Source organism: Fundulus heteroclitus, unplaced genomic scaffold (genome assembly GCF_011125445.2).
Source record: "Fundulus heteroclitus isolate FHET01 unplaced genomic scaffold, MU-UCD_Fhet_4.1 scaffold_97, whole genome shotgun sequence".
In the NCBI taxonomy this organism is placed as follows: Eukaryota; Metazoa; Chordata; class Actinopteri; order Cyprinodontiformes; family Fundulidae; genus Fundulus; species Fundulus heteroclitus.
The window spans coordinates 495,022-517,867 of NW_023397439.1; the positions used below are offsets into that span (position 1 = coordinate 495,022).

Below are 22,846 nucleotides of genomic sequence, written 5' to 3' on the forward strand. Positions count from 1 at the left end.
GGATCTCTGCAGCTCCTCCAGAGTTGTTATAGGCCTCCTTGCTGCTTCTCTAAATAATGGCATCCTTGACTGGTCTATCTATTTTATGGTGTGCCTGCAGTTGTACCAGACTCTTTCTGTTATAGTTTTATATATTTGAGAGTGCCCTTTGTGATGTTCAGTGGTTGGACATTGTTGTTAAAAAATATGTACCTTAAAGAACTTCACAATTTCATCCCAAATCCCTTTTTTTCTAAGAGAACGGCTGTATTTTTACTAAAATTTCCTTACATGCAGGTATTATCTATATACTTTTCAGGCAAATTCTTAAGGAAATTGTTTGTGCTGGATTTTTTTTATTTCTGTTGATTTTTTTTCACGGTTACCCAAAAAAGGGAGATAAATATAAATTTGCGGTAAACTTCAGATTTTTATATGTAAGTTATTCATCTCCTCTTTCTCACTTATGCTCTGCTTTGTGTCAGTCACAGAAAAACCCAACAAAATACAATGAAGTTTGTGGTTGTAAGCTGACAAAATGGGAATAATTTCGACGGGAATTAATAGCTTTGCAAGTGACCGCAAATATTGAGCGCCTCAATGTGTTTGATGCCAGTCAAGTCTTTATTAGGCTATAAGAACACCGTCGCTGAAACCCACCGTCATATTTTTCAACAGCGCTGTTTCTGCACTTAAATATCCTGCTTCTCCTCTGTTGTGGCGAGAGTTTTATTGAAAATCTGTAACCTCAATAGTGTTGGCTGTCCTCCCTCATAATCCAAGGTTTCATTTGTTCCTGTTTTGTTTACATACTTACGAGCCTCCCTGTTTTTTTTCCCCCTACCCCATATCAAACTCTATTAGTTTCTGTCATCACATAACCTGACGTAGCAGACTAATAAAAGCATCAGTGAGGAGAGCAGCACCTGGCAGCCGCTCTGGGAATGGGATTGCTGCACAGAAACAGCTCTCATCTGGTTTGGAAAACCCTGGCTACTGCTGCCATGTATTGGCCAGGAGCCTGTGTGAATTGTGAACCCTGGCCACTTGGCCTTTACACTTGCAGGCTACATACTGGCAAGTTGACCTTTATCATTAACCCCGCTGCGTGCTTGTCATTTCAAGTCTTTATTATTCACGCTTCCCTTTGGGTGTATTGTATACGGGGGAGCATTGAGGAGGATCCTGTGCTACCTAGCACATTCTTGCGCAGCTTTCATTGCACTTAGTCTCTGCTGAGTGATTGAAAGAATTATAGACAATGCAGTTTGGTAAAAACACAAAAATGTGTCTACACTGGGTAGTGTCGGTTTTACCATGGCTATGGAATGGTGGATCAGTTTATATCCCCTCAGAATTGCTGAAGGGGTCATAGGAGTTTAGTTGACCAATAATGTGTCATTTCTGGATCTGGATTTTTTTGATCGAGGGTTCTGGAGGAGGTGAGGCACCTTGGCTTCTTTAAACCATCCCCAAACGACCAAAACAAGAACTTCCAGTCCAGATAATCTGCCCAAAAAAACAAACTTCTTCTACCCAGTGCAGGCTGCGCTCGGTCAGGGTCCCTTTTCAAGAATCTGGTTAGTGATGTTTATGTGCAGAAACCTTAGGAGAAATCCTGAGGGGGTCTTATCTGAGAAGCTCAAGGTCAGAGATTAGCTTTTTTTTCAGATGATATAAAATACAAATAGATTTTGATCTAGTACTTTTCCATCTATACCAATCGGTCAAAGTGAGGCACATTAGGGCCAGATGATAATTCACGAACAATAAATATTGATCAATAGACGTGTGGTGGGACAGAAAAAAGGATCAATAAAAAGTTCAATAGAAGAACAGTTTTCCTTCCTTTTGCATTCTAGTCTATCATGTTGGTTAATGCTGCAGTCATTACGTTCTCCCAACGAATCACAAATGCAGACCCAGGAATGCTCTGTCACCAAGCTCCGCCCCCTTCAAAAACTTCATAGAGCATGTTTTCCCTTATAATTTTAAAACTTGCAGTTTTGGTAAAAACTTGTTTGAAAAATGAGTTGATTTGAATTCAGTGTTTGTGTGTTCTTTATTTAACAATAGGTCATTAAGCAACAGCATAAAATGGCCAGTTCAGCACTTAGAATATATGTTTTATAGATATGCTTTTTTTCTATATTGTGAAGCCCTGAGCCACATTCATAATTGCACACACATTCATACACTGATAGGTAGGCAATTTGAGGTATTCGCCTTGCCCAGGGACACATCAACATGTGATAGGAGGAAGCTGGAATGTAACCCACTACTTTTGGATTGCAAGACGACTTCTTTTCCCACGGAGACACAGTCATCTCTGCGGTTGTGTTGTCATCTTCAAACCATGACCTTCAGTGCCCAGTGGAGCAGTGCGATTCAATACAATTCATTTCAGTTTTATTCATATAGCGGAAATTCACAACACATGTCATCTCAAGGCACTTTACAAAGTCAAATTCAATCATATCATACAGACAAATTGGTCAAAAGGTTTCCTATCTAAGGAAACCCAGACTTGCATCAAGTCTTGATGAGCAGCATTCACTGCTCCTGAAGTAGCGTAGAGCCATAGTGGACAGCCATCTGTCTTGTCAATGGCTCTGCAGCAATCCCTCATATTGAGCAAGCATGAAGCGACAGTGGAGAGGAAAACTCCCCATTAACGGGAAGTAAAAATCTCCAGCAGAGCCAGGCTCAGTGTGAACGGTCATCTGCCTTGACCGACAGGGGTTAGAGAAGACAGAGCAGAGACACAAAAAAGCACAGAAGCACACATTGATCCAGGAATCCTGTGTATGTTATAAGGTAATAGCTGATGATCTGTCTCCCCTGGATGGTGTCACAGCTAAGAGAACACCACACCAGGGGTACCTACTATGAAGAGAAAAATGTCAGAGAACTCAAAGTTGAAATAACAACAAACAATGCGAATTGGAGAACAGTAGGAGAACTCATCAAAGTGAGAAAAATAGACCCTGATGTCCTCCAGCAGCCTAAGCCTATAGCAGCATAACTACAGAGATAGCTCAGGATAACTTAAGCCACTCTAACTATAAGCTTTGTCAAAAAGGAACGTTTTAAGCCTGGTCTTAAAAGTAGACAGGGTGTCCTCCTCACGGACTAAAACTGGGAGTTGGTTCCACGGGAGAGGAGCCTGACAACTAAAGGATCTGCCTCCCGTTCTACTTTTATAGACTCTAGGAACCACCAATAGACCTGCAGTCTGAGAGTGAAGTCAAGAGTGAAGCACCCGAGATCAGAGTCCCTTCAGGAGCTGTTACCTCCACAACCCAATCAGGGAAAGGCGTATGATGATGGACCATCTATCCATCCATTCGTCTATCGACAGACAAAGCTGGCAGAAATAAATTGTTACTATATCTTTTTTGGTAAAATAGATCCTACTCTATCAACCCCAGCCACATACATTAGCTTCGGAAAAGTGCATCATTTACATAAATGCCCAAACAAACTTACATCAGACTAAACAGATTTTTCTACTGATTCGTCTTATCTCTTTACACTCCCTGTTTTACGGGCCATTTAGACTCTGAACTTTTGAGAACCAGCCAGACCAGAGGCGCACAGCGACGGCTGAGGCACTGTTGATATCCACTGAGCAGTCGTCTTTGGTCGCAGCTTGCGCTAACCAGCAGCCATTCTAATTAAACTCAGTTTGCTCTTGAAATACTTTAAAACATGTTCAAACACTTCTGAACGACAACTGTTTGATTGGACACATTTCCGCCTCCATCCTGTTCACAGGTGATAAGAGCAGCGTTTGCAAAGGGAGTCGGCAGGGATGTATTTTTTATTTATTTTTTTTAAGTGCAGTTCCAGCATGTGCAATGAGACCAGCCCAATCCATGTCACGCACACACTGCCTATGATAATATTCATGACTGTTTCTCTCTTTTTCTTGCACACATTCCACATCCATTACATCTTTATCACAACTATGTTTTATTATCATCCAACTCTGCGACTTGCCTTCGCTCAACCCCATTCTGCTGTGTGCAGAAGTCAGCAGTCTGCACAAAAAAAGTAATCCACTGCCTCTCCTGATGGGATGCGATATAGCTCTCATCACTTTCAGTGCCGCTGCAGCAGCTGCAGAATGTGGCAAAGAGGCTGTTGACACCCCCACTTCTGCTCTGTCAAACACTCCATTTGAACAAAGCGCCGTCAAAATAAATCCTATCAAATTACTGGATTACATTAATCAATCGCAGTGTTTTGCAGCATCCGCCATCACGCTAGCTGTTTTATTTGGAAGAGAGCGCCGTGTTTCGTAGTCTGAGTTTAATGATACCGCTCGGCTCTGCCTCATATTTGCATGTACACTTGCTTGTACACCACTAGCCAGAGGACAGATTACAAAAAAAACGCTGTTTTAGCCTTGCATTATTAAAAACAGAGCCCTGGAAAGCTATCCAGATTACAAATGTGAAAATTGGAAATGCATGTTCCCCCTCCTCTCCCATACCCTGTCGGAATCAATTGAACCATCCGCCATGATATTTGATGGCTTGTGAGCTCCAATTATTAGAGCACTATTATGGCAAGTCCGGGATACTCCGGTGGAATTCCAATAGTGTTTGGGAGCTGTTGGTGTTGGTGCTAGTCCTTCAGGGGCTGCAGAAGGGCATACAGCTCAATAACTCAATTCTGAACAATTAGCCCCTGACATGTCCCACAGAAATCAGATAGAGAGAGCCCCAGTGAATTATATTTTGTAAAGCACAGACATCAGTGTATCAGAGGCCTAAGCAGCCGTCTGGAAAAAAAAAAACAAAGTTGTGACTTTGTTTTCTAAACATATTACTGATTAAATCAAAGCGCTGATAAGTGTTGAAGTCTTCACCTCTCAGCTGTTTAGAGAGGGGCTTTTTATTTTGGCAGCATCAGCATGGAGCACATCACAACCAATGGCTGCTTTTTTTTTTCTTTTTCAGCCGTAGCGAGGGGAAAAAAAGGTCACTTATTATCAACTGCACAGTTGGAAACACTTTCGGTGGCACAATCCTTATCGCTCTCAATTTTAACTGTATTCTAGTGAAATCAAAGGTGCTCCAGGATATGTGAGCAGATCTCATCTAACTGGCCACGAGTCACCCTCCCCCCTCCCCCCCCCCCTTTCCGGCAGAGTGACCTTGGGCTGCGGCCGACTTTGCTGCATCACCGCGGCCTGATGTTATTAGATTGTCCAGGAAGGAGAAAGGTTAAAATAGCATACGCAGTCCATCTTGCTGTGGTTTGGTCCCCGCTGCACTTCCAAGGGGACGGGAGAGAACAAATAGAGCTGCTGGTGGACGTTTGACTTTTGTGTGCCACACGTGTCCGAGCTCACGTGTCTGATCAGCACCTAACCTGCACGCCATCAAGAGGATGAGGTGGTATTTGAAGCATCATGCTCAGGGTGGAATGCTTGAGGGGATCAGACAGGATCTCCTTTGGGTTCTGATGAGCTGTGGGCTGTGGCCTGATTGCAAAGAGGTTAAAGCTCTGTGAAGGAAGCCCAAGAGGCCCGATAGAACAATTAGAAATATGTGTTTCTGGGTCACTGGAGCACAAGTCTGGTAATGTGTTGTTTTTTTTCCCATTTTCTGACAATGGGGCATGTGGAAGTGGCTTTTTTTTTCTGGCTTTTGTCTGATCTGTTATGTGAGCATCTTTATGCACTTATCACCCAGTTCACTGCTGTTTTCTCCTGTTCTAGTATATTATGGATCAGTGGTTGTCAAACACCTCATTACAGGTACTACTTAAGTAAATTCTGTTTCTGAGTATCGCCACCATTATAAGGCTTTGTAAAGCAATGTTGCAATGACTTAGACTTTACTAATTTCTGTTATTCCATAAAAAACTAAATCTTTTTTATTCATTGGCACTGCATAATTGGTTGGTGATTGCAGTTTTTTTTTTTTTTTTTTACTTAATCCGGGTTACAAAAAAGTAAAAAAAAAACTGACAAAAAGGTGTCAAGTCATCTTTAGTAATAGAATAAATAAATAGCAATACCAGCTGAATAAATCATACAAAATTCTGGGAACAAAGACATATAGGTAATCCTGGAAAATACAACAAACAGGAACAGGAGAGGAATCAGGGGCATAACAGGCATGACAACAGGGTTGATCCAAACAGGTGTTGCAGTACAAGCGGGAAGTAAATGGAACACAAGAGACAACAGATTACCAAAATAAAACAGAGCTACAACTCATGAAGAACACATGAGAACACGTGAAAAGCCTCAAGTAGAGGAAAAAAAACATGACATAGAAAATTATAGTCATACTGATTATGACAAAAGCTCATAAGAAGTTGGAATTTGAATAAAAAAGACTAAATTACTCAAATCAATTAATCAAATGAATCATGGAAAATTGTAAACAAACTATATAATATTCATACATGAATATAAACTGCTTTTTTGTCAAATGATTTGAACAGATCTATTTGTAAGTAGAACTTAATCAAGTTTGAACTTTTTATTGAACAATAAAGTCATTCATAAATACTACATACAACCACCATCATGCCCATTCAAAATACCACCAAAAAATAAATAAAAACAGAAGTCCCATTGAATGAAAGGCTCCCTCTAAAAAATAAATGTGTTAATCAAAACCTATACTTCCCTTTCTTTGTGTTTGCCAACCCTTTCAGGCAATGGTCTCTTACTTGGCGTTTTTAGCATTCTCCACGACAAATGCGGCCTCAAAAACGCAGGATTCTCAAAATCATACATTATCTATAGCAAGCATTGTTCTATGTGCACACAATTAAGAAATAGTAATAATATCCTCAATAATAATATCCTTAATCTATTTGCATAAACTTTTGTTGTCAACAATATGGTAAAACATAGGTTACCCAACTAAATTTAAATTCACTGTTATTTTCCAATGATCAGTATTTTAAATTTCAGGTATGGTCCAATAAATTCCTACTAATTACAACTGTAAATTTCAATAACAATGAATAATTTAGCTACCCTGGGTAGAACACAGTAGTAATTGCCAATACCACTTGTTCCTGTTTCACAGTTGCTAAGTATTTATTCACCTTGTAAATAATTGATAACAAATTTTGTCTTCAGTACCACCTAGACAGCCCAAGTGTTACCAGTGGTGCTCGCACCACAGGTTGAGAAGCATGGCCCTGGATTTCCTTCTACCTTGTATTGCATATCAAATCTTTCTTCTCCAAATGTACTGGTTGTTGCATCAACAGCAAGCTGTGCTGCAAACACTGTAGTGGCAATATAAATGATTGAGCTGTGGGCCTTCTACCTGTAAGCTTACCCCAAAATAAACAAAGCCATAATTTCACATATGCTTAGGGCAGCATGTACAGAGGAAATGCGAGCAGTACATCCTGGAAAATTGGCCTCTGTCATAAATATTTGATGAAATCAAAAAACACAGAGCACACACACACACCACAACGCAACCTTACAAATTTAATTCACTTCTCACAAAACACGGCTGTTGGCCCTGTGCTTCCATGGCCATGAGCTGTATACATCTCCACTCAGGCAGCATATCTGCTGCTTAATTTAGCAGTAAAGAAGTTAACAATGCTTGACAGCGGCTGCAATGGATACGGATTCCTGAGTGTCAGAAATTTAATGGTACAGATCGTATTAGTTGAACTACTAAAAGTGCCAGACCATGAAGTTTGAAGATGCATATGTTTTGCTCCTGATTTATTCAGAAACAATGTCATTTTTATAGTTGAAAACTTAAAGGGCCAGTGTGTAATTCCTTTGGCCTTTTATTAGCAAAAATAAAGTATTTATTTAAGGAATACATATTCTGACAAAGTCTAATAACAATCATGTCGAAAATGAAATTGTTCTCATAGCTTAGAATGAGTAATTTATAAATACATAGTTGGCAGTGCACCCAATGGAAGAGGCCATGTTGCGTCACCATTTTTGTGATTACAGTAGCCGAAAGGGGACAAACTTGTCACCCTTACGTGTTTTACCTGTATATGAAGACGTGCTGTCAGTGGAGGAGGAGTATAAAACAAGCAAAGATGACTGTAGATAATTCTATTTGTTGTTTTTTGTTAAAATGGAGAACCATCCATACTCTTTGCCCAGCGAGAGGGAAGAGAAAGTAACCAAGAAAAAAAAGAAGCAATAAGTGGAAGAAACGAGAGGCTACATCACTGTAAATGTTACCAGGTGGAGACAATTCATGAGGGAGCAGGGCTTCAAAACAGATGCAGAGGTTACAGGCTTTCTGCTGGACAGGTGAGTTAATTCAATATAACAGCGAAGTTTATTTAGTCATTATGTTAGAAACAGGGCAGTGTAGTCCAGGACCTTCTCTGTTCGTCTTCCTCTCCCTCGCATTTCATCAGATGATCTCTGAGCCTGCAGGTCACCAAAAACCCTTTCAACACGATGACCGTAGCTATTAGCTTTTAGCAGTATCTTGGTACCAAATACATGGAGGACATACTTGTTGACATTGTCACATTTATGAAACTCCACAGCTTCCGTAGTAGTTATGATGCATTATATAGTGATTTTGTTTGTAATTCATTTAGCGCACCACTAAATGGGTGGAAATCTTACACACTGGGGCTGTCAAATTGCTTGTACCTGGATTTTCAAGTTTTATTTTCATAAAACAAGAAAGTTAATAAACACAACAATTTTACTTTGCCGTTAATTCATGCAGCTTTTTTACACTGTCTCACGTTACAACCATAATCTTGAATGTTTTGGGATTTTGTTTGGTAGACCAACACAATGTAGTACAAGTTTTTATACAGGAATAGTGTGTCCGAAAGCTCTGGACAAAATGTTAGCATATTGAAACACGGTTGTGGCAGTATTAAAGAATGCATTTCTTCAGCAGCGATAGTGTAACCAGACAAAATGGGAAAAAAAAGGTCTAATCATGGCAGTACTTCTAATAATGAAATGGTGATGTTTCAATCAGACCAGTTCAGAAGATCTGAGGAACACCCTGAGCCTGGAAGATGAGTTAACTGTGTCAAACCACATGCAGAATCCTATTTAAATAATTAACTGAATTGAACTGAACAGCCTTGTGAGACCCAGCTATTAACAAGAGATACAGAAATACAAAACAAAACGTGTGCTGTTTGATTTACAAAATAAAGTAAAGTTGGACGCTGGTCTTTAATAGTCTCTGGCTTCCCCAGTTATGTCAGTCTGTGAACAGCAGGTATGAAATAAAAACGTTCCAGTGATCTAAGCATGCAGTGTAGCTTGTCCGATCACACAGTGGGCAACCAGAATAGGTTTTTTAAATGAGCAGTGGCTCTTCATTAATGTAAAATCCCCTAAGGTTTTCACGCTCATGGATCCAGTCTCTCATTTAACTCCAGTTCTCCAGATCTTGACAGCAACAAAATAACCTGACCTGGGGACAATGTAAAAATCAAACTACTCTTATGCTGTATATAAAACCAAAGCCATTACTAATCATGTGATAAAGATTAAAGCAGCACCATGTAAGTTTTGAAACAAGAATTAGCTTGATTTGAGACATAGCAAATGATTTTTCAGGTCAATATACAGCACTTGGTGCGTATCGATGCTCTGTGCGGGCTGCTCTTCTCATAAACTCGCCTGTGTAACTTCAGAGGGTCGGCTCCATTGCTTAGTGAATCATGTGATCTAGAGAGGTGCTCTAGGTCACATGACCCAATCTAGATCATGGCAGTCTGGGCAACAACAAAGCAAAACAGATATGACACTTACCTGATCAGACATACTTTTTGTTCTCTGATGTAGAAATTAATCTAGAGGGGTGAATGTGGCCTTGCCTTTACAAGTAGCTCCGTTAATTCTCCATCTGCTGGTTTAAAGTAGTCTGCTATCAGATTCCCAAACATGGAGGGAGACTGTTTAATTTTGCAAGACTGTGCAGTGTTGCTAGTGGCCTTCAGGGGCTCTAAACCTGGAAGTCACAGCTCTAGGCCCCCTTGGTGGCTAAAAGTTACATCGTGCTACTTTAAATGTAACTCTTCTAATATTTAACTTCCATTTCTGTTTTACAACTACTTAACTCCATTAAACACCTCACACTTTTATTAATATTCATGAATCCAAATAAAATAGTATTATCCAGTTAACACACAAAACTTACACTCTTAAGGTAAAATAACACAATAAATGAATTATTTAGCAAAAAGGAAAAAAACAAAGTGCACTGCAAAAATAGTTTGTTATCTGTGTATCCTTTCTAGCTTGAGTAAATCAAGATTTTACCCATTTTCTTTTGCTATTTAGCTCATGGACTCACACATTACCTGTTCTAGTATAAGTCATGGGAGTTTACTGTAGTATATGTTAGCATAGCAGCTAATGGACCCACAAAGTCAATGTGAATTTAACACACTCAGCATAGGTTGCCAGTCTTCTGCTTGGGTAGTAACATCAAATATACAGTCTATGCAGTTAAACATATACTAAATATGTCAAATTTGAGCATTAACCGCAAATAAATATAATGCGGTATCAAAGTACACAAATTTTACCACGACGCATGGAAGTTTTTCTCATCACAACAAATGGGATCCCTTTGCTCACTGTGACTAGCTAAGGGCAGGACAACCAATGTGATTGGCTGAGGTTAGCTGAAACCTCTCGTTCTCTTGGCTGCTCTACAAGCTCTTGAAGATACACATTCATATATTTACATACTGTCTTAACATCTTTTTTTACACACTGTTTTAACATCTTTAACACATTAGTTTTAGTTTTTAACCCCCAGGTTTTATGGATTTTAAACTGTCATTTCAATCATACACTATAATGAAAGTAATTATTTTATCATCATTTTATCAGTTTCTAATGTGGGTTACAATAGGGGTCTGGTAAGAGTTTATGGAATGGTGCTTGGATCAAAATACAGGACAATCTTGGAAGAGAAACCATTAGATCTTATATGAAATAAAATAAAATAAATCTTGCAGTAACAAAATCTTAAGCATACAGGAGGAGCTACAATTGACTGGCTTAGAATGAGATAAGTTAAAATACAGCTCTAAATCCAAATGGGAATCTGTGGCAGGACTTGGAAATTGATAATCACAGACACTCTCCATCCATTCTGACTCTGCTGGATTTATTTTGCAAAGAAAAATAGGGACGTTTTTCAGCTTTTATATTTGCAAAAGCTGGTATAGACATAACGAGGGTTGCAAGACTTGACTGACAGTTTCCAGCCCAAACATAACATAAAACGCATCCACTTTAATAAAAACAAGCCCATATCTCAACCTCTCAGGAAACTCATGCACACATAATAAATAACTTGTCATAGGCGCACACAACTGATCTAAAACAAAGAAAAAGGTTACATCGACAGACTCCCTAGTATGTAATCAGGCAACCAAACAACCAACACAAAGATAACTTACACGACTCTGCCATCATAGCGGCTTCAAAAAGGTTCTTCACTCCAGCATATCAGCACAGAATGTAGATTGATCTGACATTTCTGTTTCACACACAGCCATGAAACATATCTAAGATGATCAACATAAGATGAATCACCCCTAAGAATTAAGTCAGGCGCACACACAATGCACAGAAACTATAAAGTAATCTTAACTTTGTGTAGAATATAATTTGCCTTCTGTTAAATTGATGAATATTGAACACAAAGAACTTTGTAAATTTAGTAGAAGCAATCTAAGTGGGGTAATACATGGAGGATTTAAACGTTCCCAACAATCCTGTGGAGGTTTGAAAGTGGCCAATGTCCACTGGTTCCTTCCTACTCAGGCCTGAGCGCATGCCCATCAGGCTGAAGAGGAGCTACAGTCCCAAATGATTTCTTGTGTCATCCCTCAGTGAAGCCACTTGGAAACTGCCCTCTCAATGTGAGCATTGGAAATGGGCAGAATGAGCAATTTGATGGCACCCAATGACAGTTCTTTGAAACAATTATTCCCTCCAGAATCTATGAAAGTTTCCACTTTAAGCCAAAATGCATCAATAACATAATATGTTCTTCGTCAATCCAACCTTGGCAATCCAGGATGTCGTTTTGGATATGAGAAAAACTGAGTGGGTGCTTCTTTAACCCTATCCGCACAGGATACGCATTATCTGGGGACCCCATGAAATAAATAAATCACCCTCCTACGTCTGCTTTTTATGTGGCGCATTCGCACGGCATAACCAAAACCTGCGATTTTACTGAAATTTATGAACATCTCCCAGATATGATGTTAATGCACTGCGTATTGCAACCGGTCGCATTGTGTATGTGAGCAGTGGTATAACAGAAAGCTGCAAACGGATGAAGATGATTCTTACCACACAGTATAATGCACAATGTGATCCACCATTAGCATCTGATATTGCTTCTTATTCTCTTCAGCATTTTGCTGGCCTGGGAAAAAAAACAAAAACTGCCTGATCTCGTATCGGCCCATTTCACTCTAAATCACAGAGATGCCTATGCACATTGGATTAGTAGTATTATCACAACTAGCGAAACCCCCCGTTCGAATTTTGTAAAGCTCGTCTTTGTAACACTATACCCGGTGACATAATTTCCGTGCATAGAGCTGATGGTTTCGCTTTATGCACTGCTTTGTGTATTATTGACATTATGCTGTGCACAATGGTACATTTTGAAGATACAAGGGTAAATGTGTTGACCAAAGACTGTTTCATATGCACGAAGAGTCCTACAATGGAAATAAGCCCTTTTATTTAACTAGATGAAATTTTCCGAGGTGAAAAACACATCGGCAATGTGCCAATGTGGCACATTGGCTAAATTGCGCCAAAATTACAGCTCCACCTGGCACACTGCGCACTAAAACCTTTGTGGAACAAATATGCTTAAACTGATTCACTGACAAATTTCTGCTGTTATAGTCAAGATGTGGTTCTATAAAATCTGATGAGTTTCCTAAGTTTTCAAAAGGGTTTTCATAGTTTAATGCTTATTCAGACAAGATGTGGGCAAGGCTCAAAAAATATATTTTTTTTTCGCTTAATAACCCGTAAATCAGTGTTACAACTGTGACAACTCATAACAGTTGTAATAGTGTTTCCACTGGAAATATATTATTGAATATCTTACTGTTACAGATTTAACAAAAGTTTTCATTCATACTTTAATAACTATGGAGCTGTACTTGATTTATATCAGGTATGTAATTTCAGGCAGACCTAAAACCTTTAGGTCTTAAATGACATAATTCATGGCACATTTAAGGTGGACATCACCGGTTTGGAGGAAAGCAGCTCCAGTTTGTGTAGCATTTCCATCAATGCAGGCAGGCATATTTGATATTGCATCAAAGCCTTTTTCAGGAAAGCCAAACACCATACTGAGACCATCTCCTTCAGTCCAGGAGTTAGCGTGCTTTGCCTCCAGCAGCAGTCTGAAGATGGTACCTAGGTCTGCATCCTGATGTGAAAGGTAGATGATGATTTGAGATCAAGCTCACAGAGATGTCAGTGTCTATCCATTTACAATACAACAGGCGTAACAACCCTTCTCAATGTAGAGATACACAGTACATCAAGGTCATTGAACACACCCAGCATGTCTCCTGTAACCAGGTGGAAGAATTGGATTTATTTCAACACAGTGCGGAGAAAGTGAATGTACAGGCTGTTTGCTTTGTCACATTTCCTTCAAAATCCTGGCTGAATAGCATGGCTCTGCATCTGACACCAAACGGAGGTGCAGTTGAAGGGTTCCCTCTTGATCTAGAATTATGTCATCATAGCTAGAGATCACTAACCAGTGTGTCAAACTGGGGGATAGCAACTTCAGCGGACAGTCTTGTAAACAGCCTTATAGTCACTCCAGCACTTTGCTAAGGGAGCAAAGCAGTTATATGTGTCTCTTATTATGTGTCCAAGATTCCTAGGGAGAAGATGCATAGTTTTGTTTGTCACAGGGGAATTGGCTGTAGACTCGGTTGCATTTCTTTGAGGAGTTAAAAACCAAGGGATTTTTGCATACCATGACACCTTCTGCTTCTGTTGCAACAACCCACCCTGTTTATGATATCCAGGCCACAATCTTTTAGAAAAGGATTGAATCTGATTTTCCATTAGCCTTAGAGTTCAAAAGCTCAACACATCCCAGATGAGTTCTGACAAGCTTGCAGTATTTTACTGATCAATACTTCACACATACACACAGCAGCTGTATTCACGGATATGCAGTGGTCTCGTCAACATACACTAAATATGGAGACTCACCATTATCCTCCCCTGAAATGGAACGCAAGAACAGACGTTATCACTTCAGAACACTTTGTCCTGTGCATTTCGAATACTCCCACCTACTCTTCAATAATATCCAACATGTATTAATAGCTACATTAATACCTACCGGACAAGCACTATGCAGTCCTCAGTTCACTGCATTTTTGGTTGTCCTTTATCATATTCTGACTATCACCTGATCCCATTTGGATTGCAAAAGACTTGACACTTCAAACATAATGAGACTTAGGGTGTTTTTTGGCACCACGTTCTTTTAAATCATAAAGTTGCATTTGAATTTCTGCGTTACAATACTTACAACAAGCTGCGGAATGATCCTCTGGGACATGGGCAATCAACAATTTTAGCTCCAGATTAGCCTCCCATTCTTTTGAGTGTATATTTTTGTATTTTTCCCCCAGTTCGCCATGACGCTGTCTCCTAAGATCAAGTCAAAGCTTAACAGTAAAGGCCTTCAGGTCAATGCACTTCAGTGTTGCTTAGTTGAACTCTTAACCCCATTTGAGGCATTCACAATTGACATTGACTAATATAATTTCACAGCATAACTTGTTTAACCAATCACTATCGCTGAGTTATCATGAGAAGTTTGACAGATTGTGTACATTTTCAAAATGATCCAACTTGCGACATTGCTGCAAGGACACAACATTGTATTGAAATGTGTACGTTTTTACTTTTCTGCCACTCAATGAAAATTATTTTGATAGCATTTTTTACAATGAAGACTTTCTAAAGACATAGGTGGTGCAAAGCAGCACACATTTTTGCAACCCACCTAAAACAATTTTTTCGAGGCCAACATGTTCAAAAGAAGCACAATTGGGCAGAGACCCGCCCAGTCTGGCTTGGATATGCCCCAAAAGATTTGCAGCTGTACCTAAAGGGAAAGGTGTTTCTACAAAGCGTTGGCTCTGAAAACAAATGCACACTCAGTTGCTCAGATTTGTGTTTAGAAACGATTTGGAAAACCATGTATCATTTCCCACCTCTGCAGTACTTTGTGTTAGGTTTACAAATTAAAACAGATTGTCTCCTCCGTGAATAAATTTGCCAGATTGTGAATAGATAAAATAAATAAAGTTCATTAAATAAGTTATTTACTCAGACAAAGCATATACAAATAGACATACACAAAACAAATGCAATACCTATTAAAACTAAATGCTGTAAAAGCCAATAAAAATGTAAAATGACACAGAATAACAACAAGCTTATTGATAAAATACAAGTCAATAAAACTATCAACAAAGACTTGATTAAACGAGCTGTTTTTAAGTTTTTAAAATGTATCCTGTTTTGTCTGACTAATGTAAGGCCAGTCAAACCCAGTGGTCTAACTCCAACACCTCCAAGGCAGTACACTTGAATTATGGGTCAATTATCTCCCCATGTCTTGCAGGCCTGTTTCTAAGTTCAACTTTAAGTAATCTTTATGTGGTATCCTAGTTCTGCCATCTAAATAGATGTGTCTCTTAACATTTTCATGCCGTATTATTACATGCTGACTGCATGCTTTTACACCCTGCATTTGCAATTCAGTGTTTGGTCCAATTTATATTCTCTAACAATACCACTGTGGTCAAAATTACAATGCTAATCCCAGTAGTCGGTTGAAAAAAATGGAAAATACTGAGGGGGGGAAAAGTCTCTAAGCCTTTTAGGGAAGGTCTTGTCTCCTTAAAATAAAAAGCTAACACATTTTCCTCTGCAAACAATTCAGGGCCCAGTGCCATTTGCTGGTGGTACCTCTGCTCTACTGCTCATCTTCCTCCATGTTGCAAAAGGCTAAATTAGCTTCCTCTGGAGCCAATTTAGCTGAATTAAGGAGCTTAGAAAGGTCATACTTACATTTCATTTAAACCTAATAGACATTGCATTAAGAGTGATTTCCTGTGTTTGCCTACATTACCTGCAGACTTATTCAAATTTAATAAAACCAAATTTCCATTCATTATTTTTTGATCCTTCGTCATCCAGAAGCATTACATGTAGCTCAGGCAAAAAAAAATAAATTAAAAAATCATGTATCAAATATCTTTGTGGCGTTTTCCTAATTTAAACCTGCAATTCACTTCATGTTTGGCCATTGAGCCACCTCTTTAGATTAAATAATGAATGAATTGCATGGGTAATTATGAAAACTGCTCACAAGCGGGACTAATGCTTCTGCAGGTTTAATTAGAACAGGAGCCTGCCACTCAAGATTTTTCCCAGTGCCAATCCAAAAGGATGGAATTGAGGATTCTCAGGCTAAAGGAGATAAGATTCAGCTTGGGAGCTTGCTATACATCAGACCTCTGCACATGCAGCTACAGTTAGCGAGGATGCAGAATGTTTTGGCCAAAAGCTTGGATGTGGCTGACAAAGAGTTGGGGGAAAAAAACAGCCTGTTACAGTTTTCCTCAGTGGACAACAGAGGAGCTGTTAAGCAGATGTTTTCTATAGATGGAGCTGTTTCAGTTTAGTTAAGCGGTGAAATACATGGGTAAAATGTTACCATTAGCTTCTGTCTTCATGGTTCATCAAAAAGTGGAACAGGGGGGAGATAAGCTATTTGATTTCATTTTGACTGTTAAACCATTATGTTATTACCCCTGTCACAGTGCTACATATCTCCTATTTTTTTCAGCGGTGTTGGAAGATGTACAGCTTTTGGTAAATGATGCTGTAGCATTGACCTCTGAGGCATTTGACATTGTAGAATACACAGTTTGAGTACAAGTTAAGCCAGACTCACAGACACCACACTGATGCAGCACTTCATAATCTTTGTTCAGGGAAAGTATAAAATCTTTCATATTTTAGTTTCACCGAAGCTGTTTACTAGGTTCTCCGAAAGACGGAAGGAAGTGACGTTTTCGACCTACGTCGTCGAGTTGCTCTGAGATTCTGGTACATAACAAACAACATTTAAGCAAAACATCTGCAGTTCTATGCATTTTGATGACATCTCTGGCGAAAAGTATGCATAATATTTTTTATGATCTTACTCCAGGGAAGGTTGACAATCTTTCCTTTATTAGTTTCGCCAAAGATAGACATAAGGCAGGTATGTTGCGATGCCGGTTGCTAAGAATGCAGACATTTCGTCAACGATGTGCACCGACTTCCATGTTAATAAAAAACCTATTTAACAAAAACATTGCAGTTATGTGCATTTTTGATTACATCTGTAGCAGATAGTATGCATAGTATGTTTATATTATTTGTTCAAGGAAGGTAGACAATGTTTCATTTATTAGTTTTGCCGAAGGTTTCAATGTCACGTGTTCTAGCGCGTATAGGCTGGAGCAAAAGCAGGGAGGCGTTGCATTTACTCTCAATCCATCCGCCGCATTTATAGAGGGAAATGCAACATTTAAAGACAGGATCTGCCATTTTTTACATTTTGATGACATTTCTAGCAAAGGTATGCATAATATTTTTAGTTTATTCCCCATTATTCCTTATTACCCACTTGTTAAGGCGGTTTCAATCGAGGCCGCTATCTTTTTTGTCTTCAAAACCTTTATGGCAAATTGTAAGAAGGAGTTTGTAGAAACAGTCTGCATACCTGGTGTTTGATTTTATACACCTGTGGCCTTGAAAACGGTTAGGACATCTGATTCCCATTTTTTAGATGGGTGGGGGAAGCTTTTTGTCATATGTCTAGTTTTTGAATTCTGACAAATTGTAGACTTGTTTGCTTATGACAAACCTAGACTCTGATGCTACCCTTTCCCCCTTTTTCCCACAATTTTTAGTAATGTGCAAGCAGATATATGCCAAGATCATCCTTTTACCCATACTAGGCCCGGATCTATTTCATTCCTGTCAGGAGACCCTTACGCCTAACTTAACACTCATAAATAAATATAGTGGTATTAGATCTCATTTTGTATTTGTGTGAAGGCTTCCCAACCACCATTTGGGAGTCTGGAGTAAAGTCTATGTATGTGCCATAGGGTTGTGAATGTCAGTTACACCCATGATAATTGTGTAAAGTTGGATCTTAATTTGTAAAACAGCTGGAAGTGTAACTTTACAAGAAGGGTTATACTCTAATGGCAACTTTAAAAGAGGAAACAGCCTCACCTTACAGTCTTTCCCTTTGCAGAAAGTTTAACATTTGAAGGTGCAGTCAGCTCCACAGCTGATCAATCTGTGCCCACATTATCATTGTAATGTGTATTGACTTCTTTCTTTTTTTATTAAATTTAATAAAAATACATTATTAATCTCAAAGGGAAATTAAATGTTGGTATAACATTTGTTGGATGGCTGCATGCAGAAAGGATCTCCTGTAGCAGTCTGTTTTATGGTAGATCTGGATAAGCTTCTCACTGAAGACACTCTGTTGTTGTATGACAATCCGATGAAGAGGATGCTTAGAGTTGTCCATAATGCTCTTCATTTATGAGGAATACTTCCATTTAAAAATCATCTCCAGATGTTCTTGGTCAGTCTCCAGAACAGAGCCGGCTTTCTTTATTGAAGACGTTCAACAAGCTTTCTTCAAGTCAGTTGCATCTGATGCTACCCAAACTGATAATGGCAGAAGAGATAACATACTACACATCAGAAAAGATCTGCAGCCTCTTGCTATGAACACTGCAGGACCTATAAGCTTCATAGAGATGTTCCGTCTGCTTTGTCTCTTTATGTTGACACTGTACTGAAATGACCTTTAGACTGCTTTGTGTCAGGAAAAATGTAACGGCAAGATTGCCCCATCAAGAACTGCATATGCAATAGACTGATGGTTGGTTCACAGGGCATGTTAGTATTATTTATGAAACAGAACCCTAGGCCACCCCATAGCTATAAATGTATCAAGTTATGTGACTCGTGTATTCCTTTAAAAAATTATATAAGATACTCTCTTGTCAGTTGATTCTGCACCTCATATTTTGTTTATCTGAACCTCTGGTTTACATGCAACAGTTTGTTTCATGGCACAAGAAAGAAGGTGCATCTCCTTAAAAAAAAGCCCCTATAAATACTAAGTTATTTACCCCTTGGGCACTTGGCATTATGATTATGTGTTGATTAACCCCTAAAGCCCAGGGGGTTTCAGGAGCATTTTTTGCATAAAATTACGTATGTGATTTTAATCAAGTACAGCTCCGAAGTCATAAAGTGTAAATGTAAATGTTTTTGTATGACACAAAGGCACTAATGAATATTTTTCAGATGGAACCACTATTGCAAATGCCACCATGTCTGATTTATAGGTGATTAAAGAAAGAAAAAAAATCTAAATGTTTGACCCTCACCTAGTTTCTTCCCTAAATGAACACTGCAAAACTACATGAAAACCCCTATGAAAATATAGGAGAAGCTTTAGACTTTATAGATCCACATTATAAAGTCTAATCCCCATTATAACGACTGATTCAGTTGAAGCACGTTTGGTCCACAAAGCTTTTAGCGGGCAGTGTGCCAGGTGTGCACAGTTGTGCCAAAATGGGCTAAAACTGTGCTTTCTCCCAAAAAAAGAAAATCTGGTCAAATGAAAGTGCAGATTTCCATTGTAGGACACCTTCTGCATATGACAAAACCTTTGGACATAAGATTTACACTGTGTTTCATCAAAATGTACCATTGTGCACAGTAAAATATCAATAGAATGGATATAAAATTGGATGAATTGTATAATTCTGTCTCCAAACAGAGGTATTTTATTGAAAACAAGAATTATCAATCCCAAGATGTCTTAAAATGTATAGATAAATAATATAGGTAAATATAGATAAGTGGCTCAGTGTCAGGGTCACATGGACTGTGTTACATGTCCTCGCTGTCATTTGGCAGAGGTGTAGCCTGACTAACCTGTTTTGAAGCTTTTTCCCTCTTTTTGTTTATCTGGATGAGCTGCTCAGGTCTTGAGGCTGACCGTAGCTGCCTGTAAGTAAATGGAACGCCCCCTTTCTTTTGCTCCAGCCTATATGCGGTTGAACACACCACACTGAAACCTTTGGCAAAATTAATAAAGGAAAGATTGTCTACCTTCCCTGAATGAAGATTATAAAGATACTATGCATACTTATCACTAGAGATGTCATCAAAATGCATAGAACTGCAATGTTTTTCGTAAATATAATTTTTTTTATTAACGTGGAAGACCACGCACATCGGTGACGTATATGGCTGCGTCCTTGTAACCTGACCCTAGCCAGCTGAATTTCGCTCTGCCTAGCTTCACTCAATATTCAATATATGACGAGTATAAGGAGTGAGAATGTGTTGGCTATGCAGAGCCTGTGTCTGCACAAATGAAGATTCAACTCACCTGATGCTGAATGGTTGAAGCAGCTGCATCTAATGTTCTCTGACCTACTTTCTAATCAGTTCAACTGATAATTATTTGACCATTTGGGGAAAATCAACAGGCTGTGTATAGAACAGTGAGTTTTCATCACCAGAAAATGAAAACGAAATGAGGCAGTGATGTGACAGAAAGGTAAGCAGAAAGTGGCAGATAGCAAAACACAATCTTCATCCTTATAAACATGCTCAATACGAAATATGGTTGCATTTAAAGATTCAAGATTCAAAGATTCTTTACTGTCGCCGCGAGTTACTGTTGTGAAATTTATTTTTGGCCACTCTGGCTAAGAGTACACATAAGAAAGACAAGCAGGGAATGGACAAGGCTTACAGTGTTTTGTTTTGTTTTTTGTTTTTTTTTCCCATTATTTCATTTGTATGAACTAGTTGTCCAGTCACAGATAACAGATAATGAGATAATAAGGTGTTTATTGTGCAATGATGATTTGAGGCTTTAAAGTGGCGACTCTATTTGCAGCCGAATTCTAAGTTTGCTAGTGAACAGCTGAATAATTAGGAATCAAAAGGCTCCAGCAAATACATGACCTAAAATACACAATTTCCACAGTCAAAGATGGAAGTGGAAGCATTATGATTTGGGACTATTTTTCTTCAAGGGGTTCAGGATGACATCAGCGCATGGACCAATTTCCAGGGGCAATAAAACCTACTGGTCTCAACTAAAATACTGAAGATGGGTCTCCTTACGTGACAAAGACCCCAAACTCTGGCAAGGCTGGGAAGGAGTGGCTAAAGAACAATCGACTTAGGGTTATGTAGTTACATGTTGAATCATCAGACCACTATCCTTGATATTCTGTCTCTCTCCATTCAAACGAAGCTACCACAAAAAATCTGCTTATTTCTTTAATAGTTAGCCAAAACGGAAATTAAATAATTATTTTCATTGCTGGATTTAGTGAAAGTATTGATGTAGAATTGCACTGCAGAAGATGATTTGATCAACACAATTGGCTTCATTTCTGCTCCGCACCTGCGAGCTCTCAGCTGTTGATACTGACACAAAGCCTGAGGGCTGCTGGAAAAGTGACTGAAACAAGATGTCCCTATAATAAGATTCCGGATCCATCCTTCCATCAGGTCATGTCTGGTTCCCTCCCTCCCTTTGGGAGCGTACTCGTATTGCTGTTGGGTAGGAAACCACCTTTAGAGACCTCTAAAGAAACTGGATAACAAAGCGTGTTGGCTTAGAGCTGGAGGATAGGAGCTCCACGGCGAGCAGCAATGCCCATTCAGGCTTGGGCCAGACTGGAAAGAGTGGATGTTGGCCTTGACCGACCACAAACACCACTGAGCAATCTGTATAATGAGTGCACCCCCACCCCTACCCCTACCCCCGAACACACACACACACACACACACACACACACACCACTGACCTACTGAGAGGGTTCGTCATTCCATTTATACGCTGTTGCTCGATGCATCCTTCCCTGCTCCACTCAGCCCTCACAAGCCCAAGGGCAAAGGACAGTACAGTGGGGATGACACAAAGAAATGAAGTGTTCGCCAGGAGGAGGGAAAACATTCACTGTATATTAAATTAAGCAAAATATCCCATTTATTCAGTTCTTTTAATCATATTGTTGCAATTATGGGGTAACCATGTTAACAGAAATGAAAGACAAGCATTTGAATATTTGTAATATCTGTATTTTTTATGCAAATACACTTAGCTGAGCAGATTTTACCTGGAACTAAAGGCATTTGTTTATGTCCTTGGTGAACAGGTAACGTCTAATCTCTCACATTGTCGTTTACATGCGTTTTAATCCGTGGACTGTGCCCATGTGAGGCACAGTACAAACATATGAACTCATAAATGCCTGCTATCAACTAAAGCAGAAAGAAAAACCTAATTAGGGAAAGAGATCTGTTGGGGATTGCATCAAATTATGTGACTGACGAGCTCAGTAATCTAGAACATATAGCATTTTTCATCTAATAAGTCTCGCAGATGTCCTTGGAAAATGGAGTGCGCGTTGATGTTAAGTAGATAGAGAAGGAGGAGAGCAGAGCTTCTGAGGTGTGGGTCATCTAGGACTACAGTGACAATTTCTTCCGACAACGTCCCATCTTGTTTTTTGCTCTGTCAGCGCAATCTTTAAAGCAGGGATGTCGTATTTAATCAAATTACCTGCAGAAGCTGCTCCTTCTTTTACTAATTAATTGAGGGCTGGTGGGGGTCGATGCCTGTGAAGGAGCATGGAGTAGCTCCTTTGGGATGAGTGTGTTTGTGCTCTCTGAAACACGAACTGGAGC

The 22,846-nt window shown here is 39.3% G+C and overlaps 1 protein-coding gene across 3 annotated transcripts in view; it reads left to right on the top strand.

Moving 5' to 3' along the window:
• The window catches only part of nlgn3a (neuroligin 3a), a 158,498-nt gene that overhangs the window by 110,511 nt on the left and 25,141 nt on the right, over positions 1–22,846 (top strand). The window lies entirely within an intron of this gene.